This window comes from Monodelphis domestica, chromosome 3 (assembly GCF_027887165.1).
Source record: "Monodelphis domestica isolate mMonDom1 chromosome 3, mMonDom1.pri, whole genome shotgun sequence".
Taxonomy (NCBI): domain Eukaryota; kingdom Metazoa; phylum Chordata; class Mammalia; order Didelphimorphia; family Didelphidae; genus Monodelphis; species Monodelphis domestica.
The window spans coordinates 335299261-335326761 of NC_077229.1; the positions used below are offsets into that span (position 1 = coordinate 335299261).

Here is a 27501-nt window from a genome sequence, read left to right on the forward strand (position 1 = left end):
CATTCTATACAGTCAATACTCAGTATAGTTTGGCTAATTCTCAGAGAACAGTAATGGTAGGCCATTGAATGAAATGAATGAGAATATATAAATTCTTTCATTTCTCATATGGCTATAAAAATCTTTTAAAAAATAATTATTGTCCGCTAAAAGAGGCCTTGACATCTAAATTCAATACATAATTTTTCTGTGTTTGGTTCAATTTCCTTAGTTGACCATTTCTACTCAATAAATATATTTTAGTTTTCTTTGTAGCAAAGAAAGCATGATGGCAACTGCTACCAAATCTAGTCATCTCTAACAAAAGACATATTGTGATCTTGTGCAAAATAAATATCATGAAAAAGTAAGCTTTTCCATACTTTCACCATTCTTACTTTACCTTTATTTCTTTGAACTCTTACTTTCCATTTTGGAATCATTATTATGTATTGTATCCTGTATTGTGTTTTTCAATCCATTAAGCTACCTCACTGCCCCATGTACTTTATCTTTCTATTCAACAGGGGAAAAACATACAACATTTAATAAACTCTGAAAATAGATTTTAAACACAACTAATTTTTAAATTCACAACTGAGAAGTTTGGCAAAAATAGCATGTGTTTTCTACTTTGGATAATAAAATTAAGTAATTATTTCATGAGTTATTTTGATGGAGTCAAATTTATGTGGACTTAAAAAAAGATGCTATATTTCTCTTTTTTCCAATTGTTGGTGTACATATTCTTGTCAACTTTATGTTGGGATTTAAAAATTTCACACAAGAAGCTTTAGTCACTGATGTAACCTCTAGCAGCTTTACATTTGTTGTGTATATACATATACACACATACATATTATGCATAGATATATAAATTACATTGTACACATTCTGAATATGTAAATATTTGGAGAGTAAAATACATTAATAATTTTTAAAATTACTGTAGTTATTCCATCACTGAGGGAGATCACAATAATAAAAAGTCTTCATGAAACAACGTAGCCCAAAATATTATCACCTGGTTGCCAAACTTATTGTGATACATGTCTCTAAACCTGACTAGGCTGGTCTTCCAATGGTCGACATGCCATATAATACCAGGCTCAAACCCCAAAGCACGATATTTTGAAAGGCCCTGCCAGAGAGATTATGCTCTTCTAGCAGGAGAACAGTAAAGTGAATGCACATTTATTAAGCACCTACTATGTGCCTAGTCACTGTGCTGAGTGCTGCGGATTCAAAGCGACAAAAATAGTCCCTGACCTCAAGATGCTCACAACCTTATAGGAGAAACAACATGAAAACAACCATTACAAACAAAATACATTAGGGATAAATTGGAGATAGTGCAAAGGCACTAGCATTAAGGCAGACTAGAGAAGGCTTCTTGCAGAACCTGGGGGTTTAGATGAGAAATGTGAGTCTCCAGGAAGTAGATTTATTTAAAATACTTTAATATTACATTTCAATTTAATTTAAAACTCATTTACCTCAGTTCTATCATATGTAACATACTATCCTAAGCATTGCAGTTACAAAGACAAAAATTAAAAACAAAATAAAATTTTGTTATTACAGTTTACATTCTATGGAAGGTTGGGGAGGGCACAAATACACAGAATTGTGTACACATACACAAATAAGCAAGTGCAAAGTATGAAATATTATAATAGCATATTATATTATGCTGATTATGCTATTATATTATTCATCCTTTGCATTTAATTTTAAAGTTTTGTTATATTTATTATATATTTTATATTATTCATTTAGTTATATATTATTATATTAATATTATATAGTTGGCAATATATTATATTATTTTTACTTTGCATTTACTATTTATTGAATTTATTAGAAATATTATAATTTTATAATTTATAATTTTATTATGATGTAATAAAATAGAGAGTGACAAGTGTTAATACCTGAAGGGATCAGGGTGCTTACAGAGGAGGCAGCACCTGAGCTGTGTTTGGAAGGAATCCAAGGATTTTCGTAGACAGAGTGAGAAGAGAGAACATTCCCAAAAAGGAGATCATTGGTACTAATGTAGGCTGTTAAAATTGGAAGAGACTACACAAAGTGTAGAAATGTTAAATAAGACTAGAAAAGTCAGTGGAACCCAGATGGTGGAGGACCATGAATGCCAGCTTAGAAATTTTGAATTTTATCAAAGAAGAGTAGAGAGCTAACTGAAGATTCTTCCATAAAAAGGTGGCATGTCTGGATTTGTGCTTTAGGAATATCAATTTGTAGACTATGTGAAGAATTAGAGAAGGGAGAACCTGGAGTAAAATTGCAGTGGTCTGGGTAAGAGATAATGAAGACCTAAACCTGGGCAAAGAATTTGAGAATAGAGAGAAGGGGAAATATGCAAAAAATATATTCAGAGGTAGATCAACAAGATAACCCACTGGATCTGAGCAATGGGAGAGAGGGAAAATTTAAGGGTGATATGAAGGTTGTAAATTTGTACAACAAAAACAATAGAGGTATAATCAACAGAAATGAGAAAGTTTAGAGGAGGAATGGGTCTTGGGAGAGGGAAAAGTTTCATTTTGGATATATTGAGCTTGAGACATCTATGAGATTTACAACTAGAGACATCTCTCAGGGAGCTGATACCAGTTCAGGAGAGAAATTAGGGCTGTATATATAAAGTTGCAAGTCCATCATAAAGGGATAATAAATGAATTCAGGAGAGCTGATCAGGTTGCCAAATAATTGTGAAATAGAGAGAGGGGGCTATGGAGCAGTAGAGGGTGTCAACTGGCATAGATTTTGAGGAATCCTACCAAAGTAGTAGCATGAAATAAAAACTATTTCCCTGTTATTCATATAAATTCAGTACATATGGATATTATGGTGCTGATTTTCAGAATCCCCACTGTTTTTTGCTTTTCTATGTATCCCCAGAGCTGAGTGTATCCCCAAATGCCTCACACACAGTAGGCATTTAATAAATTTGAGCTGATTATGACTGATCATGCTCTAAGATATACAGTTCTGTTTGCTATCAGGGCACTGAAAATATAAATTAATATTATCTTGATTTTTTTCCTATGGATCAAAAGTAACTGTTTTTTTTTTTTTAATTTATGGGTCATAGCAAGTTTCAAGTCTTTTTTCTTTCTTTTTTTTAAAAATAATAATAAACCCTTACCTTCTGTCTTGGAACCAATACTGTATATTGTTTCCAAAGAAGAAGAGTGGTAAGGGCTAGGCAATGGGGATCAAGTGACTTGCCCAGGGTCACACAGCTGGAAAGTGTCTGAGGCCAGATTTGAACCTAGGACCTCCCATGTCGAGGCCTGGCTCTCAATCCACTGAGCTACCCAGCTGCCCCCTCAAGTCTTTTCTAGACTATCCCAACCCAACAAGGTCAGACTTTCTTTCCCATGATAATATAATGATGATAAAGTATTTTTTATTGTTGTTCATTTGTTCCTAACTCTATATAATCCCATGGATGCTGTCCATAGTATATTCCTGGCGAAGATGCTGGAATAGTTGGCCATTTCCTTCTTCAGCTCATTTTACAGATGAGGAATCTGAGGGAAACAGGGTAAGTATCTGAGGCCATATTTGAACTCAGATCTCCCTGACTCCAGGCATGGTGCTTTATCCACTACACTAAGCTACTTCTAAAAAGGTAAAAGTAAAAAAAATAATAATAAAAATGAAAAGGTAAAAATCCTGAGTGATAGAATGATTCCATAAAAATATTAAAAGGATTAGAGAATGGCCTTCAAAATATTCAGTTGATTCTCTATAGAGAATTTACAGAAATATGTGCATGAGAATTGCATTGGATGAGAAGGCTAAAAGGGACTGCCATCTGCACATACCACTAAGCTTATGGATCTGAGGATGAGAAGGCTGGAAGGGACTGCCATCTGCACACACCACTAAGCTCATGGATCTGTCTTAGGCTCTGAGAAGGTATGACAGCATTACTGGTAGCAAATTAAGGCAGCACATTACTACATGGAGGATGATTTTTTTTTTCCTGAACTACTTTTAGAATAACTATCTAATTCTAACTCAACATTTGTGAGATGGAAATTTAGGGCAAAGAATTTTCTTTCACATTGTTGAAAATACAATTTCCTCTACTTTAAATTTTCTTTTTCACATTCTTTACTTTACCATGCCTACAATCTTTTTTCTTCTCCTCAGACTTTACAATTGATAAGTCTCCTAATTGTTGAGAATTAGGCAGAAGGAGATATAAATAACTCTCACCCCAAAATATCCCCATCTTTATCTCCCACTAACAGACATCACTCTTGGGTTATTCTGCATCAGAGCTGTCACTATCAGGAATGGCCATTACTATTAAGTTGAATGTAAAAGGCAGCCTTATGTATCACACGCTTTCTTCTTTTGCTATGCATGCAATCAAAACCTTGGGATGACATAATTCATGTGGATCATGTCTTCTATAAGACAATGACAGAATTAAAATAAATTAAGAAAAAGCAATCCAATGAGTGATTCCCTAATTACATACAAACACAAAATCAGAATTTGTTTCTCCTAAACAGCATTTAGTAAGGCCTAATAATCATGAAGTATAATTAGACATATAAACTTTTATTAGGGGCTAAATTAAAGTATCACTTAAATCACTACAGATTTTATTAACTATTAATAAATACAATACATGCTAATACAATGTATTATAAAATATAAAAAGCTCATTAGCATGAGATACTCATTTTAAGAGCTAATTTATCTTCTTATATTAAGTATATCATAAATATATTAAAATATGTACATAATATAAAATATATCATTATATCTCATTATAAATTATCTCATAACACATCTTTCAAGAAACCGTTCCTGGGCTTCCTTAATTTTAGTTCCTTTCCTATGAAATTATCGCCAGTTAATTGAGTATATATCTTACTGGAATAATTGTTTACACATTGTCTCCCTTATTGGATGGTGAGCTCTCTGATAGCAAAGGCTGGTTTTTTCAGTCTCTTTCTTGAATTTCCAGAACTTAGAACAGTGCCTGGCATTTGGTAGGTGCTTAATAAGTGTTTGTTGACTTGACTTGTCATATATACTATCAGAATGTTATTTGTATGTTCATTCTTATAATAGATAGCCATGTAATAACTGCTATCATTTTATTAATATATGTGCTTCTTACCTGTCAGTGGTGTATTTTGGAAGAATGAATTCATGTAATTCTTCTTTTGATAGGATCCAAAATTCAAATGTGCTGAAAAATGATGAATAATTTTTATGTTAAAAATTATATGCCTACCATTCACTACAATGACAAAACATTTCTGTATGTTGTCTTTCACTTCCTTTACAAATAATAGAATTCTACTGATCTGAAGGTAAGCCAGAGGTTTTCCCTACTTACATGTAAATTCTAACCAGTAGGAAACCCATTCCTAATTCATCCAGGACATTTTTCTATGTCTGTTAGAAAAATAGATGGAATGATTTTTAGCAACTCCAGGTAAGGAAAAGTTGATGCATTTCAAGCTAATAATTCTGACCAATTCTAGAAAACTCTGTTTGAGACAGCTTGGGATGGTGTCAGAAAATCTATATTTTCACCCTACCTACTATAAAGAATATTCCAGACACTGGAATGGGGTGAACTGAAAGTGAATAATGTAACGTGATTTCTTCTAATGGTACCTTCCATATATCATAAATTCTGTGAGTGTTTTTGAAGAAGAATGAATGAACAATATCTGTGGACTTAGAGTGAAAAAATCAATACCAGTTTGCAAACTATACCAATTCAAAGTTTCAGATGGTAATGAAAGGGCTTAGGGAATTTTTAAAATCATGTCTCTTACATTTTTTCTTTTTAGTTATGTCAAGGAATGCCTTCAACAAATTTTAAAATATAATAATGTTCTAACCTTAATTTGGTATGCCAATAATTTCTCTGATAAACAACTCCTATTTTAAAAGTTTATCCTAAATGGTCAAAGGATATGAACAAGCAATTTTCAGATGAAAAAAATCAAAGCTAACAATAATCAAATGAAAAAATATTCTGAATCACCTGATTAGAGAAATGCAAATTAAAACAATACTAGGTACCATCTCACAAGTATCAGATTGGCCAATATGATAGTAAAGGAAAGTGATAAATGGAGGGGATGTGGCAAAATTGGGACACTAATGCATGAACTGATCCAACCATTCTTGAGGACAATTTGGAACTATGCCCAAAAGGCCATAAAATTGAGCATATCTTTTGATCTGGTAATACTACTACTAGGTCTGTATCCTCAAAAGATAATAAAAAGGGGAAATAATGTACTTGAACAAAAACATTTATAGCAGCTCTTTGTAGTGGCAAAGAATTAGAAATTGAAGGGATGGCCATTGATTGGGGAATGGCTGAATAAATTATGGTACATGTTAGTGATGGAAGACTATTGTGATATAAGGAATGATGAACAAGATGATGTCAGAAAAAGCTGGAAAGATCTGCATGAACTGATGCAGAGTGAAATAAGCAGGGGAACATTATATACAACATTATACACAATAACAGCAATATTGTATGATGAACTGTGAAAACTTGGCTACTCTCAGCAATACAATGATCCAGGACAATTCCCTTAGACAAAGAACTACTGAGGCAGGTAGGTGCTGATCAAAGCATACTATCTTTCACATCAGTGTATTTATGGTTTTATGTTGGGGTTTTGGGGTGTGCTTTTACAACAATGGCCAATATGGAAGTGTGTTTTGCATAATGATACACGTATGGCTCAGATTGTTTACCATATCCAAGTGGGGGGAGGAAAGAGAGGGAGGGAAAGAGTTTGGATGTTATGATTTTGGAAAATATATACTAAAATGATGATTACATGTAATTGGGAGAATAAAATCTTTGAATTATAAAAAGAAAAAGAAAAAATTTTATCTTAGATTAAAGATGCTAGTCTTGACCATCAGTACTAAGCCACAAAGTGAAGCAGAACAGGATAAAGTAATTTCTGCTTGTAGCTTTAAGGGGAAAATCTATCCAGACAGATGAAGCATCCCTTTCTGTCTAGCCAGGGGAATTAATTTCTGGCTCTGACATTAAAAATTTGGAGGAAAAACACAATCATTTGTACTAGGGTAGTAGAATCCTAAGACCCACAAATATCCCACAAATGCATAAATGACAATGGCCAGAGTGCTGGTGTACTATCATGGAACTTGAAAGTTGTCACTTAGTAGATGTAGGTGTAAAGATGCATTAAAAAAAATCCTTTCAAGTCTTATATGCTTATGTGATCCAAAGATGTATTAGGAAAAGATAGATTTATAGATGCTAGGTGGTTTTGTTTTTAGTCACATAAATGATGGCATTTCTTAAAAGATTCTCTAATGTGGTATTTAATGTAGATTTAGGAGAACAATTGTCAATCCTTTACTACTCTTATTAGTACATTTATTGTAACCCACAGAATAGGAGTAAAATTTTAAAAACATTATCTTTACCATATAATTCAAACTAGTATTTGTGCTTTGTAATTCACTTTGCTAACAAAGTGAAAAGTAAGATTACTTTTAGTAGTAGTAGAGAGATTCTTTCCTCTAATATTTAGACAATGTTAGAAAAAGAGACTAAATTCTCACACTGTACAGGCAAATGCAGAGTTTAGATTATGAAATTAACAATAGGTAAAAGGTGTGTTCAGAAGAGAATGCTAACAGGAATGAAAAGGAGCAATCAATCAACTCTCATTTCAGACTGGACCAATAAGACCCTGAAATAAGGAAGCACAGTAGTGTGTGGGAAAGGAAAAGGCAGAATTTAGAAGACAGTTGCCTAGAGAAACTCAATAATGCTGAGAATAGTTTTATTATTTATTTTACAAGTGCAAATATTGGGTTCCTGCCAATATTTGTAGAAAATACATTTGTAATAAGGCTGACTCATTTGGATTCAGAATGAATTGTTAGGTTAGAAAAGGGAATGTTAAGCAGTTGTATTTCTTAGAGAGAGAAGCATCAAATATTTTCTTCTGCCTCATGTTCTATGATAAATAACAAAATCCAAACACTAGCAATGTTGTACAAGTTGCCAAACAGTTTTCAGTATTCATATCCTAGTAAAAAAGGTTAGTTTTTTTTCCCCAAAAATTTTAATATCAGAGCCAGGAATAACTCACCTGGAAATTTTGTAGCTTGTTACATATAGCTAGCTAGATGTAAAGTATTCTTCATCCATCTGGACATACTTATCCTTAAAGCCACAAGCAGAAATTACTTTCTGCTTTTCTTTGTCACTGTGTAACTTAATAGTCAGCACTGATGACTGTTGGGTTTAAGACAGTGAAAGGTACAGAAAAAAACAATATAAAATCACTGAGAAATGCCATGCCAGTTTTAAAAAAGTAAGGACAAACTTTTTTTAATTCAAAGACTTAATTTTTCCAATTACATGTAATCATCATTTTCAACATATATTAAAAAACAGATTAGGATTGTTAGGATATAGTATTATCAGTGCGAGAAAAATCAGAATAAATGTTTGTATGCTTCCAGGACTGGCAAAGGGTAAAGTCAGTAGTCAGAACTTAACAAACATATCAGTGAGGATGATAGGATAAATGCCCCAGTGTCTATGCACACAATGAATGGAAAGTCCAAGAAAATTGAATAGAATAAGAAAAATGGATTTTCTCACATACAAGTCATATTGTCAGCATAAAATAGGGCAATGCTTAGAGTATGAATGCCACTGGTTTAAGTATAGGAAGAAAAAGTTTTCTAATCATATCTATCATTATAGAAAGAAAATATAAACTATATTAGGACTGTTACAACAAACTGCAAGGTCAGCATCATCGAGGACAATTTGACATTTCATCTCTTTTCGCAGATCACAGTGCAAGGACAGGAAACTGAACAAGTGGGTTCTAGGATGATGGGGATTCAGTAAAAAGAAGGGGAAGAATGGTTTATCATTTTGTAATCTGCTTATAGGCACAGTGGATAGAGCACTGAGCTTGGAATCAAGAAGACTCATCTTCCCAGAGTTCAAATCTGACCTCAGACATGGTGTGACCCTGGGCAAGTCACTTAATCTCTGTTTGCCTCAGTTTCCTCATCTGTAAAATGAGATGGAGAAGGAAATGGCAAATCTCTCCAGAATCTATGTCAAGAAAACTCCAAAATAGGGTCAGTTAGAGTTAGACACAATTGAACAACAACATAATCTGTTCATCTGGCTCTGTTATTGGTCCTCAATAGTATTTATTTTACAATCTACTAGGCCCTGTGTCATCTCTTTCTGTCTTTGATTTCAAAACTAATTTGATTACATTTGGAGAAGTCCAGGTTGTTTGTTTTTGTTTTTTTCTTTTTCTTTTTGGTGACCATGACTTTTGAAGATCATCATAGCATGGGTATAATCTGCATCAATGGAACAATGTCTATGGCAATTCATTCTCAGGATTCCATATTAAATGAATCTTTTAAAAACAGTGTTATGTGAGGATTGAAGGCAAATGGGAAAACAATTGTGTTCCACAAAAACAATGTACTCTCGAGAGATATTCAGGATCCTTTGTGTTTCATTTGTATTGATGCTACAGGAAGTAAAGATATTTTTACAGATATGCTCTCTGCAGAGAGTAGAGAAAATGAGACAGCCCAGTTTGCAGAAGTGTTTTGGTATAAGTGGATATAATTCTATTACTGTCACAATGAGTACAAATGCCTATAGTTTCAGAAGTTGACAAATTCTTCCTGTCAATAATGAAATCATTTAAGTATTCTTAAAAAATTTAAGTATGTGCAAACCACTGGACTAGTTACAGTGATAATTAAGGCATTTTCTCTGCAGCTACGAAATCTGCAATCTAATTGCAGTTTAAGGCAAAGAAATATACAAATGTATGATAGCTTAATAGTAGTCATGATAACTGTATTGAGGAAAAGAATCTTAATTTAAAAAAAAAAATCCTGAAGCTAACATTAAATATAATGAGTGTTTCAGCATACAAAGTAGAATAGAAAAAAGAGGATTGTACATGAAAATACAAATCTCTATTATATACAACAAGCTTTTCTTTTAAAGTATGCAATAAATGATGAACAGAATCAATAGACTATTCATAGTGGGTACAAAGATGTAAGATATAAAGTGAGAGGCAAGGTTTGAGAGAGGAAAAAGCAATCAATTCTGACTGGGTGCAAGAGGGATGGGGAGATTTCGACTAGCACTTGAAGGGTGGTAAGGATTTTAAAAGGCAAAGCCTGGTGAAAGGGGCAACAAAGGATGGAAACAGCAAGGGTGTAGAAGCAAAACTACAGAACAATGTCACTTGTAGCTGAGCTGGGCATGGCACATGGAAAAGACTGGCATAAAGCAGTCAGGGTGGGAATGAGGATGGTGGGTGACTGAAGGTCCTGAAAATGGCTGAGGAAAAAGCTGCTGATGTGTGGGGCCACTGGAGAGTGTGAAGGCTGCTGGAACCCTGTAAAGAAATTCCTCATCTGATCTGGTTCAGTGTCTTACCCTGATTTTGCACTGAGTACTGAAATGATTCCATTTTGTTAGAGATGTGTAAAGTTCTAGTCCCCCCCCCCCCCAGGTTGAATCTGGACTTATTTAGGGACTAATAGAGGACCATTGGAAGGCTTTGGACTATGGAACACCATGATTGAACCTATTCACAAAGAAGATTATTATGGCAGGGGTGTGATTGGGACACTAGAACAGGAATGAGGTTGGAGGCAGAGAGGCTACTTAGGACACTGATATATTATATTAGTCCAGGTAGAAAATAGTAACAATCTGTGCCAAGCTATAATAGTGAGAATAAAAATAATGGGAGGGATCTGAAAGATAGTGGAAAGGACTTAAATGGCTAGATATGGAAGTTTGGGTGATGGAAAAGTTAATGATCATAGATTGTTGAACTTGGATATCTGAGCGCGTAGTGTTTCCATTGACAAAAAGAATAAAGTCATCAAGAGCAACTGGTTTGGAGAGAAAGAGACAAAGTCACATAACTACTTGATGGTAGACTTACAATTAGAAACTCTCCCTTTCTCACCTTCCAAGAAGAGGCCCATCCAGCTTCTCAGTAGAAATCATGTACTCTCGTTTCTGTAACAAAATGCACAGGATATTTATTAACTCTAAAAATTTCTTAGAAATATAGATGAATTTTATTTGTCTGCTTATTTAGAAATTCATCCTCATTATTTGTGTATTCCCTCTTCTTTCCTTGCAGAGTCTAACTGGGAAGGAAAAAAAAATCCAATTGCCCTAAAGTTGATTAAAGGAGAGAAACTCTAATAAGAATCAAAAGGGCATGGAGTACTCAGGCATGTGACTCAGGAAAGACAATCCTTGGGTTTCCAAGGAGGATGCTGACCTGTACTGAGAAGTGTAAAGTAATGGACCCTCATATTCTTCATAACCATCTCATTCCAGTTTTCTCCTCTTTCTAGGGCATGCTTTCCTGGTTAACCATGCCTGGAAACACAAATCAACAGATTTGGAATGGGGTGGCCTCTTGGTGGATGAAAATGAAAAAGAGAGATTTGCTCATGCTGTTTTTCAGGCAAAATCAGAAAAAAATATTTTTGAAAATTAAAAAAAAATTAAAAATAGGTAAAAGTGATAACATTTATATAACCCAATAGAAGTGCTTATTGGATCTGGGAGAGGGGAGGGAAGAGAGAAGGGGGAATAAAATGAAATATGTAAACATGGAAAAATATTTTTAAAATACATCAGAGTCAGTTGTGTCCTTGGTATTCTGATTTGGAGATCTGAATGTATTTTTGCACTTTAAATATGTTCCTGAAGTAACATTAGCATTACTGGCTTGGAATATGGGTCTTTTTTGAATGCCATTAAAGCATGAGTTCTTAACTATTTTGTGTCATGGGCCTATTTTCAATATACAAATTTTAATATATTTTCAAATATAAAAATTAAAATATGCAGAATTTAAAAAAAAACCCATAATGAAAGAGCTGTAAGTTTTCCCCAAGTTCACAGACCCTGCTGAAATGTAACAGAGACCCTCTGTACTCTGTGCCCACTGAGGGTACTCTATCTTAGCTCCACCTTCTGAAATCAGCTCTGATCAGCCCTAGGTATATCCACAACAGCTCTGAAGCTGATTTCCCTTTTAGATAAAGAAACAAGAGTTCAAAATCACAAGGCAACATTATTATGCTTGCACTCTATTGTAAATATCATTCTGCTTACAGTCCACTGGCATAAGCCCCAGGGGCCTTGGGTCACCTTTGCAATGAAACATCAGAAAAGGAATTTGCATGGCACACACTGAACTTGGAGTCAGAAGACTGGTTTCAAACCCCAGTTCTGACACTTGCTATATCTTGCTGAGGAGGCAAGTCATCTACCTTTTATTATTTTTTAAATAAAATTAAACTAAATGTCTGCCAAAGATCTCTCTAATCTATCAGTTTACAAAGTGTTCATTCTCACATAATTTATGCAGACAGTTTACAACATTAGCTTAGCCTGTCAGTAAGAGCTCCAGTCACAAAAAAAGGGGCATTTAGATACTCTACCTCCTCCCACTCAATTGCTTTCTAAGCCCAAAAGGGGGGAGGGAAAGAGCATTTGATACATTTTGAGTGAGATCCATCGATTCTTGGCTGCTGAACCTTTGGGGTTAGCTCAGTTTCTATAAAATAAGTTACTGATCCATTGTTTTTAGTACACCTCTAATATCTCGAAGAAGGAAGTGGATTGATTTAGCACCCAAATCCTTAGGGTTCCCTTCAATCTATCTCCTCCTTGGAAATGATTCACTAGGGAACAGTTAGGTGGCTAAGTGGATTGAGAGCCAGTTTAGAGATGGGAGGTCTAGGTTCAAATCTGACCTCAGACACTTCCTAGCTGTATGACCCTGGGCAAGTCACTTAACCTCCATTGACTAGCTCTTACTACTCTTCTGCCCTAGAACCAATATCCAGTATTGAGTCTAAGACAGAAAGAAAAGAAAAAAAAAGAAAACTGGTTCACTGAATTCAACATGTGACTCAGAACAAACACTCCAGAATATGGTCCGAAACAGACTAAGATGCAATTGGGAACTATTTAACAATAAATACATTTTTAAAAGGAAGCATATAAACATGTGATTTTCTAAGTTGATGTACAGCCTGTAGGGATTCACACATAGAGTTTAGTGCCCTCCCCTCCCCCCAACCCCATTTCTATTTAAGTTTGATACAACTGTTCTGGAGCAATAGGTCATACCCTGCCCAGTGAGAGCCAATGTTTTCTTCTTGGAGAAATATCCACATTTTATGGGAATTTTTATCTCTTTTTTTGTTGTTCAGTCATTTCAAACATGTCCTAGTCTTTGAGACCCTGTTTGGGGTTTTCTTGCAAAGGTACTAGAGCAGTTTGCCATTTCCTTCTCCAGCTCATTTTACATATGAGGAAACTGAGGCAAACAGGGTTAAGTGCCTTGCTCAGGGTTGCATTGCTACTAAGTGTCTTTGGGTTGAGTGAATACATATAAGTTCTTAAAAACCATACCATTTGAATCTGAAACTACCATTCCAGGGATTTTGGAAATATTCAGTACAATTGGGAAAAATTCCAGCAGCACATGGCTCCTATCAGATTGTGAATTCCTCAAGGGAAGGGACTGTCTTTTGCCTTTCTTTGTAATCTTTGACCTTAGCATAGTGTCTGGAATATAGCAGGCAATTAATAAATGTTGACTGACTGGCTTGGTTCCTTTTTAACTCTGTGACAAGGGAGATACATACAGACCTTCCCAACTCAATCAATCAATCAACAAACATTTATTAAGTGCCTACTCTATGTTCCAGGCAATGTGTTAAGTACTGGGGATACAAATATGAATACTGAAATAATCCCTATGTCACAGGAACTTATTTCTGGTATTGAGGAACATATAAGGTGACAAACTTTCCTTGCTTCTTCCACTCCAGCCTCATGTATGACAATTTTTGCCTCAAACTTATGAGTTTGAGAATTGGGCTAGTCATTTGTTTTAGAGTTGTTGAAGCTATAGAGGTGATCTCTTCTCTCACCATCACCACAGTGACTATTTCAAATCATTTCATTCTTACTTGAACCTCCCATTGCTCATCCTCTCTCTGCTCATCAGCTCTATTCTCTTAGCTGAAACACTGCCTCATATTTCACTGAAAAAAATTCTCTTAGAGCTCCCACTTCTTTGCTCATCTTATATCACTCAGATGCCATTGGCTATGATTTCCTTCTCTACCCATCTCACAAGAAGTGATTCTTCTTGGAAAGAAAAATCTCTTTGTTTGGACATATAATACTTAACCTTCTTGTCTTCTCAGCAATCTGTCTCATCTTACTAATCTTCTGTTTTTCCCTTTCTCTTGGTTGCTTCCCTAGTGCCTAAAACATCCTCATCCTCAAAAACACTCATTGGGTCCATCTGTCCCTGATACCTTTTGTTCAATATTCCCTTTCAAGGTTAAGTTCTTTGACAAGGCTGTGTACTCTAACTGGTGTTCCCTAGTATGATTCTACTTCTTTTCCTTTTCACTTCTTAACTCTCTGCAGTGTGGTTTCTGACCTCACCATTAAACTGAAACTCTTCTCTCCAAAATTACCAGTGATCTCTTAATTGGCAAATCTAGTAGTCTTTTTTCAGTCTTCATCCTTCTTGACTTCTCTGTAGCCCTTGTAGCTTACTCTCAGGATGGTCTCTTCTCTCTAGGTTTCCATGGCACCATTCTCTCCAGGTTTTCCTCCTCTTTATCTGTCTGCTTTTTCCTCATTCTCCTCTATGTGCTCTTCATCTCGAAAAGGCGGATGTCCTCCAGGGTTCTGTTCTGGGCCATCTTCTCTTCTCTCACTAGACTGCTTTTGCTTGGTGATCCCATCAGTTTATCATTTCTATACAGATAACTTTCAGAACTTTATCCAGCCCTAATCTGTTTTCTGACTGCCAGGCTCGCATCTCCAACTGCCTATTGGACATCTTGAACTGGATGTCCCATAGACATCTTAAACTCAATATGTCCCAAACCAAAAACTCATTATCTTCCCCTATTCCTTATTACTACCCTGAGTACCATTATGTTTTTCTGTCCCCCATGCATGAAATTCTCTCACTATTCATCTCTACCTTTTGGCTTCCTTCAACTCCTACAAGAGACCTTTCCTGATTTGCCTTAATGGTACTGCCTCCCCTCTATTTATTTTCTCTAATTTATCCTGCATATATTTTGTTGGTATATAGTTACCATATATATATATATATATATATATATATATATATACACATATATATATGTACACTATATATAGTGGTATATATATATTGACGCTGTCTTCCCCCATTACGCTGTAAGCTCCTTGAAAGTAGGGATTGTTTTGCCTTTCTCTGCATCCCGCAGTCCCTACCATATTGTTGACTTAGCATGATCTCACTGATCTTTACAACAACTCTGTGAAACAGGTACCATTCTATGGATGAAGAAACTACAGCAGAGAGATCAAGTAACTTGTGCAGGGACAAAGAGCTAGTAGCTGTCTGAGAGAGAAAATAATGAGACAAGAGACATACATGTCAAATTAAATAGTCTAATTTTAGCAGATTCCAGTATTATCAAGTCTTCATTTCAAACTCAGACTTTCCATTTGTAGTTGCCATTTTCAGATAACTATATCATTATCATTGCCAGATTTTTCATGTAAGTCATACAAAATGCAGTGTAGAGGAAAATATTACTTAAAAGGAAAAATGTTTCACCACCTAATTTTGACTACTATCTACAGAAACAAGAAGCTATTAAAAACATTTTAAAAATCTCCTAGCTTATTCAGTGTTAGGAATTTGGAGATTCTTCTCTAGTCTAACAGTTTCTGATTCTGTATGCACAGCACAGATTCCTGCCAAGCCCATTACAGTGAGCAAACAATGTCTTCTCTGTCAGAAGGGAGAATGAATAGTATCACAAAATGCTCCTCTAATGTACAGCGCCTCCCCTCAGTCCCCCCAACAGTCTAACTAGGATGAAGAGTGATTGAAAAAACACCACTTTGCTTTGGCTAAATTGAAACTCTATTCTGGAAATCTAAGGAATAAGTAATACCAAATACACATTGAGTTCTAAACATAAAAAGTTGACAAGTATATTTTCTCTTAAATTGGCTCATAAATTTCTGTGTTCCAGTATGTGCGTGGGTATGTGAACAAACATCTACCAACAGAGAAGAAAGGAGGAGTTTCATCAGATGCTATTTCAAGGCTTAAAAAAAAAAAACAACGGCTTCCAGCAACAAACTGAGCACCAACCAACAGGGAAACTTCTGAGAAATGACACAGCAACTTGTTTTAAAATATTGGCAGCAAATTCATTATTTTTTGAGGTTGACTATGAATCCAACTGCTTTTCCTGAGCTTCCTTTTGCACTAAGCTCATGATTCATGTATAGAAAATGCCTAAAGACACACATCTGAAACTCAGCAAACAAGGCTGACAGCTTTGTCTGTGGTTTAGGATCTTTCCAGAATATGTGTACATGTTTACATACATATATATATATATATATATGTATATATACATATATATATATATGTGACATAAACAGATACATACATGCTTATTACATCATTTTTAACTATTTTCCTAACAGAAAATCACGGTCATGATCTTTCAGAATGAATACTTCATGGAACATTTTCCAGAAGACAATGGAAAGCTTTCTTATTAGATCTTTCCATGAAAAAAGAAAATTGAATTTTTTTTTAGTCTCACATATTCACACATCTTTTTGTGGGACTGGATATCATTAACTCTTGTCCTTGATGACCTGGCTCTCTTGTCCTTGATGACCTGGACATAGCAAGTACATTTCTTTATTTTAGCCATTAAATTTAGAATGTCTTACTTCATTTCTAATAGAAACAATGTCTGTGCTGACCATCTAACCATGGAAGAATGTGCATGACTTGTCCTCATTCTTACAGTGTTTTCTCAGAGTTTTGTTTCCTCAGGGTTCCCAAATGTGATCATTGTCCCCTCTTGGGCTAATGTGGAAAATTCAAATGTTCCCAAGCATGTGGGATTGCTCCTGAGTTTCTGAAAGCACTGCGTTTTAAAATCACTGAAAGATGGGGAAAGGAGTTGGCCATAGAGAAGTCATCTCTTTCACTTCACTGCTCTACAAAGAATTGACTCCTCATAAAAGAATAAAGGTATAAATTGTACTAACCATATGAATGTATGAAGAAAAGGCTTAAGGAATTCCTTGGGTAATAAATAAATTGGAGAAGTTGCTAAATGTCATTAAATTCATTGTTGGACAGGATAAATAACAATTCATTTTTTAAAAACCAAGAATCCTCTTTCTATAGAGGGTTCTGCTTGAAATAAAGAAGGCCTGGATCTTGCCTCTGACACATACCAATTGTAAGACCATGGGTACATTATTTAACTTTACAAACTTCCAGACAAACTATTAGTTAGAGAGGAATAGAGCTGATCTGCCTCAGGATGTGGAATCTCCACCAGCAGATGGAATTATCACATCAGGAGTTCCCTATGGCAATAAAATTAAACTTCTATACTACCTCCAAGACCCCTTGAATCCATTTCTTATTATTCTGGTGGGCATCATCAAAGCATTAACATACTTTAATGTGCCTGGCACACAGTAGGGACTTAAAAAATGGAGACTGAATGAGTGATTTTTAGAGGCCATGTATCATAGTAGAAAGAGAGCTGCTCTTTGAATCTGGAAACATTGGGTTTTTTAAGTCCTGCTTGTGAAGATGGGATTGAGTGGGGGAGGTTCATCACCCACCCACCTCCCCCATTCAAGTGTAAGTGGGATGCATAAGCTTCTGGTAATGAAATCTAAAAATGGGCAGAGGAGAGTTAATCCCATCTTCACATGCTTCTAACTTCAGAGGCAGGGCTCTTCCTCCTACTCTATGATGCCTCAAGCAGTAGGAGGGGGAAATGACTTTGGAATAAGAGGTCATGGATTTAAATCTTGGTTCTGCCATTTGTGATCTTTGTTCTCAAGGAAAAAAATACTTAAACACTCTGGGCCTCCATTTCTTCTTTTGTAAAATTGGGTATTGGCTTGGATTAGTGATGTTAAGCTCATATAGAAATGGGGGCTACTAAACTACACTCAAGGATTTCTGCAATTGCATATTGATTTAGAAAACCACAAATTACAATTTTATTTATTTTGCTATATATTTACCAATTATATTTTCACCTGGTTCTGGCTATACTAAGAAGCATTGCCCCCATGTTTGACATTTCTGGCATTTCTCATTGAGATAGATAGGTAGGTGGCTCAGAGACAAAACTAAAGAATACTAAAAAGCTATTCTTCATTGAAATTCCACATGGGATGTATATTGAAGTTGTCAGTATCAGATTTTAAGAGGGACATTGGCTAATATTTTATATGGTGTGTTAATTTTGGAAACTACGTACATTTTCTCATTTGAACCTCTCAACAACCTGTGAGGTATATTCTAGGTGTTCTCCTCTCCATTTACAGATGAGAGAACTGAGGATTGGATAAGTAGACATGGCTTACCTATAATCATGTAGCTAGTGTCAGAGAAGGAATTTGAACCTATGCCTACCTGGCTACAAATCCTTTTTATGTTTTCTATTTTTTACATTACCAGATGGAATATTTCCGTATGAGGATAATAGGATGGAGAGAGAGGAGACTGATAAACATGTCACTTAAGGAAAAGTAGAAGAAAGTGGTTACATTTTTCTTGGAGAAGACTCTAGGATAATGAAAATGCATTCAGCAAGATTAAACTTTATTACTGTAAAAATTATTGTAGAGATTGCTGTAGCATTAAACTATGAGAACTCAAAAGTGCAGGATTTTAAAGAACTGGAAGTAAACATTTCCATTATATCCTAATTCCCTGGGCGTAAATCTGAATGAAAATGCCTGACAATTATATAACACCTTAAGGTTTACAAAGCCCTTTTTAAAAAACACACTATTTCATAAGGGAGAACAAGATTAAAATTGTTAAGTATATGAAGGGCTTTCATGTGGAAATAGGATAAGACTTATCTATGTGGCTTCAGAGGGCAGGAGTAAGTCTATTTGGTAGAAATTATAGGGAAACTGATGTCAGCTCATCATAAGGAAGATCACCTCTACAGTCATTTAAAATTAGAATGGGTTTGTAAGATAATGAGTCAAGGATTTTATAAAAGAATTAGTGGTGGGGTTTGGGATGAAAAACTGGATTAGCTGATCTATGAAGTCCTTTCTAACACTATGGAAATAGTGGAATAGATCAGCATAAGAATGGTTGCAAAGTAAACATTTAACTTGCCTCCCATCTAAAAAAAAGAAGTATCAAAAATGAGAACTTAAGAAGAAAATTTAGTCCATAATTTGGTTATCATGTATATGTCACTTTAAATACTCAGAAATGAAAGGGTTTATTTGAAAATTAGTGAAGAAAACAAAAGAATAGAGGCAGATAAATGTTATTTTTGTGATTATACCAAACACTGTCCTTCCATTCAATGAGTATGTGCAGAAGGCATGCAGTTGCGAGCAAGGAATCCTAACTGAATTCCCACTGTTCTCACTAAAGCCCAGCTGGCTCCCAGGCTCTCTCGGTGTTTCTCCTGGCAGCATCACAGGGAGAAGTTACAGCAACTGTTGATGTCTCCAATCTGGCAATAAGCCAGCTTGCATCAACAATAACACAATTATCACCTGCATTCCAGAGCCTCTGTTTCCAGTTTCCAATCTTATCTAAGAAAATAAAATGTGGGGGAGAAGAGAATACCTCAGGAGTTTCATTTCTGCCTCCATCTTCTTCACCTTAATTGGGCTACACATAAACATAATTAGGAAAGAAAAACTTGGGCTCCTATTTTCTACTCAGGCAGATCAGAATAGTATAATACAATCTTAGGTCCTTCACTGGCAAAATGAAAATCACCTTTATCTGAAAGGAATATGACAATATGACAATTAACACATGGAAAATACAGTCCAAGATCCTGAAAGGAAGACCTATAAAAATGTTACTGGAATAAAGAATCTATTCCTTTTGAGATTACAAGAAAGGAGAGAATTTTCAAGAGGCGAAAACATCTGGAGGAGGGGCATGGAGGGAGACTGTGAAAGATCCTGGGTTAAAGTTATCTATTTCAACAAAAGAAGTACTATTAAGCCTGGGTAAAGTCCTGAGTAAGGCACTTTGTCTCCCAAGGTAAGAAAAATCACAACATAGCACAGTAAACCTAAACAGCACACAACTTCACAGATATTTAAACCAATATATTTTCAAATATTAGAACTAAGCGCATTCTTAATTGGGAAGCTAGGTGGTATAGTGGAGAGTGGCAGGCCTGAAATTAGAAAGTCTCATCATTCTAAGCCTCAGATACTTACTAACTTGGTGACCCTGGACAAGTCATTTGGTCCTGTCTGCCTCAGTTTCCTCACCTATAAAATAAAATGTGGAAGAAAATGGCAAATCATTCCAGGATCTTTGCCAAGAAAACTCCAAATGGGGTCACAAAAAGCTGGATACAACCGAAATGACTGAATAACAGAATCATTGTGTTTCATTTTGACTTGATATTTACGTTTCTGTGACAAATATATTATATATGAGAGAAGCAGCCTTAAAAAGATTCTATAAATAGTCTATTAAATTGGGTTCTGGACTAGAACATGAAGTGTGTTTGTTTTTGTAATTACTCAGGAATACAAGTTTGAAAATAGCATGTAAAGTCACTTAGTTTGGGCAGCTATAGTCCTGTTTTAAATATTCCTTTAAATATAAAAAATATTAGAACTGATAAAAAGCAAGAAAAGTAGAACCAGAAGAAAATAGTACATCAAAAATATGATAATAGAGAAAACAAAAGATGATAGAACTTAGATCAAAGGCAATGATCAATATTGGTTTCTGATGGCTGACTTGACAACATGCCCTACTCCTCTCAGTAGAGGAGTTGAGGTTAATAGATCACAGGATCAGTCAATTTCTTTTTAAATAAAGGAGTTTACTATGACCATTTATTAGGAAGTAGGTTCAGTGTGAAACAAAACAAAATGCATTAATAAAACAGTAAGTGCCATATCTCTGGCTAAAGAGTACAGACCTTCTTGGCTCTCTCTTTAGAATTAATTATATCTTTCCCTAAGTCACTCTCCAATTGCCCACTTCTGTCTGAAAAGTAGAAGAGGGTACAAAAAGAAATTTGAGTTGTTTTTTTTTAACTTTCCATCCTGTATAGCACAACTATCACCCACTACAAAGATTAAATCACCAATCCCTTCTTCTCCCTGTGGGATAGGATTTTGTATTCCATGCTGCCATCATTACCTTTGCTATACATTTACTACATTTAGTCTCTCAAACATTTATCAAGTACATGATGTGTATGAGAGACACTAGCCTGACTGTCATGGAGAAAATACAAAGATGTATGAAAAATATTTCTTGTTTTAAAGGATCTTATATCCTATTCAAAATATCTTGTGCATAAATTTTCTGTTCAGTCATATATTCCATTTTGGGGTTTTTCTTAGCAAAAATTCTGTGGTTTGCAATTCCCATTTGCATTTCACTTTACACATGAGGAAACTGAGGCACACAGGGTTAAGTGAGTTGCATAGCTACTAAGTGCCTGAGACTAAATTTGAACTCAGGAAGATGAGTCTTCCTGACTCCAATCCCAAGAGTCTATTCAACCTAGCCATCTAGTGCATAAATAGTGTCATTCTGTTTTTCTGTGTGTTACACACATATATTTATATACATATATGTAATTAAATTAATTCATCATTCCAGAGACTATCATGGCTAGGGGCAAACTATATAGAGATAAAAGACGAAGAGAATTTCTTTCCTGTGAGAGATTGAGGAAGTTAACTCTTATCTTTGAGAAACATTGCTGCCTCAGAAATATAATTTATTTAAATTAAAATTCATGCTAAGTTGCTTATAGGAAGCTAGAAATATAGAGAACATTTGCTGATTTTTACTTTTGTAAGTATTAAATGTATAGGTGGGGGGGGGTTGTGAACTTTTAAAACATTTTGTCCACTGTATTTCAATCTACTTGGTTCTCTCTGTAACCCTGTGTGTTTTATTTGATGCACTGAAGAACATGATTATGAGAAGAAGTCTACAGGCTTTATTAGACTACTGACACCCACAAAAAATATTGAGAACCCTTGGTGTGGTGTAGATAAAAAATTAAAAGAACCAAAAGAAGTTTGAGGAAGCTGAATATTGAACAGATAGCCTCTGGAGGATTTCTGCTTCAACTAACAAGTCCTTTGTTTTCAAATGGGATGAATGACATCATGGGTGATGTCCTGCCTTGCAGGTGAACTAGATTTAACTGAGGCAGGTTTGCTCAGTCACCAGTCTCACTCTCTCCTAGAGTCATCTGAATCTAGTGATGAGTCAAAAGTCAGGATGACTGGTGGAGGCCTCTTCCATGTCTAGAACCAAGCTCTAGGGTTTCCACAGTGCCTATTTCTGATGTGCTCATGGCCATTCTACCAGGAGAAGTCATTTTATGCCCAGAGGAGACATCCATCCAAAATTACCAACAAACTAAAAATCTGTTGGTTACCCTCAGCCTCGGTTAGCTAGTCTGCAGACAGTTTTACCAGCATGTGGCCACGTGCTTCGTGAACCTGCCAGAGGTGAGAGCTGACTGGCAGATGGGCACAAAAGGTTTTTGGAAAGCAGCCCTAAAAAAGGGCTCACACCAGAGGTACTTGTCTTCCCTGAACACTTCATACACCCAACTTCTGCAACTATTAAATATACAGATGGAGTGGAGGCTTCTGAATTTTTAACAATGTGGTAATTCTATTATTACATATTACTTTTGTATGTATTAAATGTACCGGTATAGGAGTGTGAACTTTTAAAATATTTTATTTTTAATATACTTGGTTCCAGATTCCATCTGTGATCCTGTGTATTTTATTTATGCATTGAAGTACATGATTCTGGGAAGGGATCCACAGGCTTCTCCAGACCACTCAAATGCTTCATGACATCCACAAAAAGGGTTGAGATCCCCTAAGCATAGATGAAACATCAAAAGTACCAGAGGAAACCTCTTATATATTGGAAAGATAGTGTAAGGAAGATTTACAGAAGTGAATAATCAGGTACATAAGCTGTGAATGGGCTAAGGTAGGGAAGACTCAAATCTGTGAGATTATGGATACATTAAAGGAAAACTATTAAATATGGAGATATGTTAAGCATCAATATAATTTTCTCAAAGACTTTGTATTTTTCCTGTGGTGGAGTAAACATATTACTTACATTGTCTGAAGGCTCATCTACTGTATCTCTAATACTTGTCAAGTGGGAGGCTGCTACTTTTGGTTTGCCACTGCATTTGGCTCTTGTGATTATTTTCATTTTTTAATAAATCAGAAAAATGATCTGAACAAGACATGCAATCATGGGCTATCCTCCACTCACTACTTTTCTGATCCTTCAACTGTCAATCATAGCTAAGTGAGCTGAGTTTTATTTTCACTGGGTGAAGGGTTTGCCAAGACAAGAGCCTTTTTCAGGCTATTTTCTACCCTTTCATTAGATTTCAAATCAAACCTTTGACATTCAAATGAATTTTGAAAAGGATTAAAAATTGAGGGCCTTATCAACATTTCCCCATACTATCATGACCAATCATGAAGAATTATGAATTAATTAGAAATATGAACAAAATTTTATTATTTTGAATCAGATTGCTATACCAAATAAGCACAAGGGAACTGAAAGATATTTCTTATGAAATGCCAAATCTAATTAGCCTTTGTTAAAAATAATATTTTTAAATAAGGTTGGGGGGATGGGTTTAGGAACCAGCTAGGTGGGGCTCAATGAATTGAGAGTCAGGGCTAGAGACTGGAGGTCCTAGGTTCAAATCTGAATTAAAAATAAGTTTGTAGGGCACTGAAGGTCAGATGACTTCAGCAGGTGTAACTGACAGTGTTGCTAGGTGGGGCAGACTGCATCCATCCAAGAGCAGGCAGTCCTGACTCCCAGTCAATGCTCTTTCCATGACATCATCCACATTCACAAGCTCCTGGTGTCACATGGTGGCTTGTTCAGATTCCTGTAGCTTACTGTCAGAGTCAGGGTCTGAGCTCAGGTCCCCCAGCTCAGTGTTGTCTGGTACCTCTCATCTTCTCCAGATCAGCCTCTTCCAGGCCCCCTTTCAGAGCCACAATTTTCCATGGTTACGCCGAGGCTGGCATCCTGTCATCAGAGTGGCTCCTTCCAGAGGGCAACAGTTTGAGAATTTTCTTTGACGTTTCTGTCTCAGGTTTTCCCCCTAAGTATTCAAGGTACTGAGCCATGGGTGTGTTTACTCAAATACAAGATGTAAGATGTGTCTTTTTCACTCATCCCACGAGCACATGGCTAAATCCTTCTTATTTTCCATAACCCACTGCATTAGCTTCATAATCTATATTAATAAGGTCTTCCTATTAATGGCAAGCTTCCTAAAAAATCTTCAAAAGTGAAATTTGTGAATAATAGATTTGTCCTCATCATGCACATCTACCAAAATTCAGTAGCATCAGAAGTCATTTTTAAATTGGAGAACAAAATGATGAAATGGCTCTGTGTTTTTTTTCCTTTCCTTTTTTCTCCTTTATTAGGGAATGCCACTTGGAAGGCTCTAAAGCAGAGGGTTTTACATTTAAATGATACTTCACAATTTGGGAAGGAGAGAATAAAGGGTTGGTTTCAAAGTCAGGAACACCTGACCTTAACTCCTGTCTCTGACACATACTGGCTATTAAGGTCTAGGCAATGGGGGTGTAAGTGACTCACCCACAGTCACACAGAGAGGAAGTGCCTGAGGCTGGATTTGAACCTCTAATATCCTGAGGTCTTTAGACCTGGCTCTCAATTCACTGTGCCACCTAGCTACCCCCCAATCATTTCACTTTCAGTTTCTAACAACTCTTTTTTTTCAACTCTTCATGATCTTTTTTTTTCCAGCTCATTTGACAGATAAGGAAACTGAGGCAAATAGGATTAAGTGCAATGCCCAGGGTCATACAAGTATTAAGTCCAAAAGGCCAAAGAAGATGAGCCTTCCTGACTCCAGGTCTGGCATTCTATCCACTAAGTCACCTATCCACTCTAGGAATAAAAATCTAAGACATATATTGAAGAGAAAATGCCAATGTGCAGGAGTAGATGAAATTCTCTCACCTAGGAATTTTCTATACTAATGAAACTATAGGTCCAGTTTTCTTTAATGTTTATAAAGCACTTGCCTCATGACAAACCTATACGGCAGGAAATGCAAAAATTATATTATCTCCTTTTAACATAATAGGAAACTAAGGTTAAAAAAACAATCAATGAGTCAACGGCAGTGTTCAAATTCAGGGATCCTGACTCCAAGTTATATCAATATATATTTGATATATCAATTTGCTACATAATCCCATCTCTGAATCCTCACAGAGGGCCTCGAGGCAGCTAGAACAGTAGATAAAAGTGTTGGGGTTGGAATCAGGAATACTGGAGTTCAAATCTGGCCTCAGATACTTATTATGTCATCTTGTAATTTAACTTGTTTGCCTCAGTTTCCTCAATTACAAAATGGAGATAAAAATAGCACATACCTTGGAGGGTAGTTGGAAGGATTAAATAAGCTATTTGTAAAAAGTACTTTGGCTCGGTATCTGACACATTTAGAAATGCTTTTTCCCTTTCCTTCCTTCCCTTCCTAAGAAGTTATTAAGAATAATAATCTTTGAGAGCTGGAAGACACTGAATTCAAATGCCTGGTTTTATAGATGAAGAAAATTTGATCCAGAGAGGCAGGGAAATTTCCCCAAAAGAAAGTCTTTTGTAAACCTTAAGGTATTACATAGGTGTAATATATTATTAGATTCCGGAATTAACAAAAAACATGATATTGATATTTTGTGATAAATATACAATTAATATTTTTGAAGTTGGAAATTATTCATTTGTAATTTGGGGATTTTTTCCATTCTTTCAACATATTAATAAGATACCACGTGATGACAAATTTTTAGATAGCTTTAAAAATTTTGTTGTTGTTCAGCACTTTCAGTGGTGTCCAATTCTTGGTGACCCAATTTGGGATTTTCTTGGTAAAGATTGTATAATAGTTTGCCATTTCCTTATCCAGGTCATTTTACAGATGAGGAAACTGAGGCAAATGAGGTTAAGTGAATTGCCCAGGGTTACATAGCTAGGTATCATATATAGTAAGTATCATATTAGGCAGGAATTGAATTCAGGAAGATGAGTTTTCCTGCCTCTAGACCTGACACTCTATCTACCTAGCTGTCTCATATTATAGTATGCCCCCAATAAATATGCTAAAATGATTAAAATAGATTAATTTTCACGTTACTTTTGCGAAGTCAAAAGAACAAGTAAACAAGTAATTTAGTTTATAGGGAGTTAGATGGCTCAGTTGACACATTCTAGCTATGTGACCTGGGCAAGTCACTTAACCCCAATTGCCTAGTCCTTGTCACTCTTCTTAGAATTGATCCTAAGATAGAAGGTAAGGATTTTTTAAAAAATTTTAAAAAAAGAAAAGAGTTTACTATGTGCCAGGCACTGTGCTAAGTGCTAAGAATACAAATTCAATTCAAAAGTTGAAAAGAATATATGTATAACCCAGTGGAATTGCTTGTCAAGACACTCTGGGAAGAGGGAGGGAAGAGAGGAGGAGGGTAACAACATGAATCATGTAACCATGGCAAAAAATTAAAAAAAAATTTTGAATCAAACTCAAAAGTTAAGTTTCAAGATGATTACATTTGAATGGGAGAAGACTTCATTGGAATGTTAGTGAAAAAAGGGAAGAAGAACTCACAAGGGGTAAAGGCAAAGAAGTCTGGAGGAACAGAATCAGCGTGACTTGCTTGGTTGCTTCTTCCACATGGAAGCTCTGGAAGGATGGGAAGAGACTAGTCTCTCTGCAAGGACATAGTGGTCTTCCAGAGGGACAGGGCTGCAAGTGGAGCAACATTTTCCAGGATGAGAAGTAGGCTAAAGACTCAGAGATCTAGGCAATAAAGAAGGTAAGCAGGAAGGATGGCCAGCTCAGGTGATCCAGGGGCCATGTCTATCCAGACAAAGTCAAGAGCTCCAGAGGAAGGTCCTTCACACAGTGCATGGACCTCCTGGGATATTTATAGAACCACTGAATAAGAACCCCTGTGGTCATCTAGTCTAATGCCTACCTGGAAGTTAAGTCCACTGGGACAAATCTGATTACAAGGTCATTGACAAGCAAGGATGTACAGTGACCATCTGTACCAAAGAAGAGAATGCCCATTGAGGACATCACAGTTCCAGCTATGTCCATCTGATGATTTAGAGTTTGCATTCATGTTCATTGTTGGTCTTCCAATAATTAAACAAAACCTTGGCAAAAGGGGTTTTACAGTCTCTAGTCTACAGCTGAGGAAACTGAAACCCCAAG

The 27501-nt window shown here is 35.8% G+C and overlaps 1 protein-coding gene across 7 annotated transcripts in view; it reads right to left on the bottom strand.

Moving 5' to 3' along the window:
- PAG1 (phosphoprotein membrane anchor with glycosphingolipid microdomains 1) overlaps positions 1–27501 on the bottom strand; it is a 249680-nt gene that overhangs the window by 102508 nt on the left and 119671 nt on the right. For 2 of the 7 annotated variants that reach the window (XM_007486907.3, XM_056824143.1), the window contains exons 3-4: positions 11043–11095; positions 5153–5224 (exon numbers count right to left, since the gene is read on the bottom strand). The gene's annotated coding sequence lies outside the window, so the exon portion shown is untranslated. Of the gene's footprint in view, positions 1–5152; positions 5225–11018; positions 11096–20407; positions 20462–27501 lie in introns of all 7 variants that reach the window. The other 5 variants (XM_056824140.1, XM_056824142.1, XM_007486908.3 and 2 more) reach the window with 5 other exon arrangements.